Genomic DNA, 5,417 nt, shown 5'->3' on the forward strand with positions numbered 1-5,417 from the left:
AAAAAGAGTCATTAATTGGTTAAAGGAAGCATAGTCAAACTCAACAATAAATCATCGAGTACAACCGCCAATCTGAGTTTGCCAAGGTGGCGGTGCGGTGTTCGCCAAGGCCACCTCGGATTTGTAGAATAGATTACCGAATGACTCCGTCGAATCTACTAAAGACGATCTGTTCGCAATCATAATTCGGGCTTTTCTAAATGGTAAATTGTTAGCTTGGAAGAGTACCAAGTAATACACAATAGTGGATTTGAGAATAAACTTAGAGTGTATTGAAACTAGTTAGAATGCAAGGAAGTTATGTGGCTAAGAGTGATCCATTAGTGACATTATTATTGAAATTAAATCATCGATGGTCCTTTTTGAAGGTTCTTGTGATTACAAAGGTGAACTTACATCGAGACCTTCCTCAAAATACCACATACTATACAAATAATGGTTTATTTAAGCAAAAATACCACATAACATACAAATAAGGACCTTTTCCAGCTAACAGATCCAACCCAACACTCTATTTAACCAACGCCTTATTCCAGCCTTCTAAATTATATGATCCAACCATAGTCTTACAATCACTTATGTTGCTACAACCTAGCTACAGTCTTTCCTGCCATGATCCGAGCATGGTCTTCCATGCAAGTCACAAAGACAAACAAACATACAATGACACCTATTTTCCTACATAGTATAGTGAGAAGACTCACCTCTTTATTGAAGCATACTACATCACATCTTGTAACATCGTAAGGTTGGTGATACACACCACCTAGTAAAACACAAAAGGCCAACCCTTATCCTAACATGTGAAACTACGTAGTAGGCCAAAAGTGAACAGTCATGATTCCGAGTTCTTCATTCTTGTGCGAATTTGATACTTTGGTTGCCATGAGTGTGTAAGTATTTTTTTGGTTGACTTGGGCTAAAAACCCTTGAATATTTGTGAGTTTTAAAGGATTCATGTTTGTTTGTTATTTAACTTATGTTTATCATTCCTAGTTCTTCATTCTTATGCTCATTGATACTTTTGTTCATGAGCTTGGTACTTAATGATTAATTGTTAGTCTAGAAAATGATGTTTTTAAATCATAAAAAAAAATTAAGTGAAAAATCATGGCGTTACATATAGAACAAGAGTTTTATGATGGTATAAATCATCTCTTATGGGTCATGACTCATTTATGGTTATGTAATCATTAAAATACTCTTGGAATTGGGAATTCCTTAACTTAAGGCTAATCAGTTTTATTGAGTTCAATTGCTTTAATTGATACCTTGATTTTGATTAAGAAGGAGTGTTGTGGGCTTCCCAACCTCAATACTGCCTTTGAGGAATTTTTGTATTTCATGCTTCATGAATGGTAGAACCAATTTGGGTTGAATAATAAACTTACATATTGAATTCTAATGACAAACAAGCAAGTATTCAGGGTGGTGAATTGCCTTAGTTGACCAATTATCTCTTGTATTTGAGTATCTCACCATCTCGCTTAATTGTAAGCATTTTGGTGTCTTCAAGTATTTTAGTTTTCAAACAAATCACAACCCCCCGCCTCCCCCTTTTGTTTAATTTTAGTTAGTTAGTTTTATTTCACTTGTTTCATTTGGACTGCATTGGTAATTGAATACAATAATTTTTTCATGGATTCGATCCCCTTTTTTACCATTATATTATGTTTTATTTGCAAGAAAAAAGGTGTAATTTGCTTGGTGGATTAACATCCCACCAATTTCTTGCATGAAGGTTAATTTGACAGTGATCTATTGTGGTTTTTGTTGGCAGGTTACAATTTAAAATGGGATTCTAAATTTGTAATGGTTTATAAATTTTAGGAGGTGCTGACACACAAAAATGGAATATTGCATGTACATCATTTTGTTAATAAGCACCACAGAACTAAGAAATCAACTAGCAATTCAGATATAACAACGGGAGGTGATATATCCACTGATTCTATTGATACTTTCACTGATTTTTTAAGTAAATTGACAATTGTACCCCTACTTTATAAAAAAAAGATGGACCCTACTCATTTATATCCTTTCTGGTTCCTCTTTGATATACCTTCCTCTCATGGAATTATGTTACCTCACCAAAATATTTGGTCAAGCTCAAGGGTCCAAATAAATTAGGTTTCTTAAATCTGTAACAACCCGTTACTTTCCGAGTCAACAAAAGTCAAATCCGGTAAATAAAATTCGAGTCTTTATTTATTTCGTTAAATTCGTAAAGATTGGAAAATAATTTAAATTATATAAATAAAGTTTATATAAGTTTTCGGAATCAAAAACACTCGAAAAACCAAAATTTTTCCCTCGAAACCGCAAACATCGTGGCATCAAACTGTTTTTGGCCGAAAACCCTCGGACAGCAAACATGATTTTGGCCGAAAACCCTCTTTGCGGCCGAAAACCCAACCGGATGTATTTGTTTCATCCGAAAACTTAGTCATTTTCTCACATTTTCACTCGAAAACACTTCCAATTCTCTCTCAAGTATCAACCAAGAACATTCATATCTTCAAGAACAATCCATTGAATCTACATATTTTTCACCAAGAACACCAAGAACAGCCTTCAAATCTTCAAGTGACCGAAAACAGCTCAGGACCACAAACCATTTTCGGCCGAGAACTTCTTGGAACCTAAAACCCTTCAACACTTGTGCAATTTTCGATAATCACTCTTGACACAAAAACAAGTGTTTTCTAACTCTTTAATTAATGGTTTCACTAATTTAAATACAATTATGTGTTTAAACATTATTAGGATACCGTTAATTACGCGTACGCCAACTCGAGGGTTATCTCGTTAGTCTTGCCATCCAGTCACGAGCACATACCAAAGGTGAGTTCATACCCTTACATTTTACTGTTTTCAATGTTTTTAAGGCGGGGGGGGGGGGGGGGAATACAAGTAAAACACAAGGATTTCGGTGTTTTTATACAAACGGTTTCTAACAGTTTCAAAACTTTTGCAATTGATTCAAACAGAGATTTCACTACATTTTACAAATACATGCATATATTCTAACCCTTTTGTACCATGTTAAGCATAAGGGTGTTTTCCTTCATACAACTAAATTGCAAAAGCTTTCAGTACAATACAGATCATACATTAAACTATAATTGGTATAGTTTGGGAACACTACACCACTTTTAACAAGTACAATACATGAAACAAGAACATACATACAAACTATAATAGGTATAGTTTGGGATACAATACACTATTTTAACAGTTTAGAAACAATCAGTAAACTATGGTAGATATAGTTTATGGAACACTACACTATATTCCTGATACAAGGATGCGTTACTAAATAATTATTTAAGTATAATTATTTTACTTTACAGAGTACATTACTACAAGGTTATACATACATTTTCAAGTACAAGAGAACACTACAATACTACACGTAAACTAGTTAATACAGGGTTGTGAGGCACTACTTCAATTGTACCCATCAGGGTACGGAGCTAAATCATATAAAATATAACCAGAGTCTCCCAATGGGAGAGCGTGAGATTTGTGTACAGATCTATACATGACTGACAATCCCACACCTGAACTGCTAGCTACAGTTTGGCCGGCAGGCCTGGGGTGACAAATGTCATAACGTTTCCGACGCCTGAAGAACATCGAAGAGGTCACTAGGTCATATCAAGCATGGTTATACGAAACTCACAACAGTATAAACTAAAACATTTGTTTATAGGATTTCATTTCTTCGAATAGTTTTATTTTAACTAATAAAATTACACTACATTACAACTGGAGGATTCCATGGATTTCAAACAAATGGATTTATTTTAATTATTGAAACTACAGTACACTACTATACATTACTACTGGTGGTATCCATGGATTAATACACATGTTTTCATACAGTACACTATTATACATTACAGCTGGTAGTAACCAGCCATACATACAAAGGTTTTCATACAAGGGTTTCATAACAAACACTACTATTTATACAGAACAAACGTATATTTTGGTCTTAAGGCCCAAGACTACTTTTCATTACTAAAGAAAATATTGGATTTTCTTGAGGAAAACATACGAACATTTTTCAAAGATCAATTACAAGTTTCCATTACAAAAACATACTTATGAACTCACCAACTTAAATGTTGATACACTTTCAAAACCACTTGTATTCTTTGGGAACCGGTAGACATGTACACCCGCAGCTTTTGAGAAGACGGAGCTTTTAGAGTCGCGTCTTTTATACTTTTGTTACGTTTTTTATGTCATACAAATTATGTATTGAACAGATGTAAATACTATATTCAATTAATGTAATTGAATATAGTAAATAGTGGCAGTTCATGATGCTACCGTTCTTGGTGCTGCTCCTACTACTCAAGCACCTCCCAGTCGATACGCTTGTGATCTGCTGAGGTGTAAAAAATACAATTTCCATAATCACGGGCCTTGCCGTGAGATGCAGTGCAGTAATTGCGGCAAAAAGGGGCACACAGCCCATTTCTGCAAGACACCAGCACAACCAACCAACCAAACCCCCGGAGTTGGAGTAGGCCAAGCCTGCTATGGATGTGGTGAAACCGGGCACTACAAGAGGGATTTCCCGAAGGCAAGAAATGTTAGCAACACAGGTAGAGTGCTAAAAATGGGTCAGGAGGAAGCAATAGCTGATCCTACCGTAGTCACGGGTACGTTCCTACTCGATAACTCTTATGCATGCATTCTCTTTGATAGTGGTGCGGAGAGGAGTTTCATTAGCCATAAATCCAAACACCTACTCAAACACAAACCAGAATCACTAAACGAAACATTCACCGTCGAGATGGCTAACGGGAAGAAAGAGAGCACTAACGATATATTCATAGGCTGTACCCTCACTCTAAACGACCACTCTTTTTCCATTGCCCTTATGCCGATTTCCATAAAAAGCTTTGATGTCATTATCGTCATGGATTGGTTGAGCCCCATTCGTGCTGATATTCTTTGTTACGAAAAGGCCATTCGCCTTAATCTGCCAAATGGCGAAGCCCTCGTTATCTATGGCGACAAACTTAATTCAAACATTCACATCATATCTTGCATAAAAGCCCAAAAATACCTGCGGAAAGAGTGTCACGCATTCTTAGCCCATGTTGTCAACGAAAAACAAGAAGTTAAAGACCTCGAGAGCATCCCCGAAGTCTGTACTTTCTTGATATCTTCCCCGAAGATCTTCCACGAGTTCCTCCTGAAAGCCAAGCGAGTTCCGAATCGACTTAATCCCTGGAGCTACCCCCGTAGCCAAATCCCTGTATCGTATAGCTCCAGCGGAAATGCAGGAATTATCCAGCCAACTAGACGAACTGCTCAATAAAGGATTGATTCGACCAAGTTTCTCACCCTGGGGAGCATCGGTATTGTTCGTAAAGAAGAAGGATGGATCTTTCCGA

Source organism: Lactuca virosa, chromosome 5, assembly GCF_052849685.1.
Source record: "Lactuca virosa cultivar CGN04683 chromosome 5, Lactuca_virosa_CGN04683_v6, whole genome shotgun sequence".
Taxonomy (NCBI): Eukaryota; Viridiplantae; Streptophyta; class Magnoliopsida; order Asterales; family Asteraceae; genus Lactuca; species Lactuca virosa.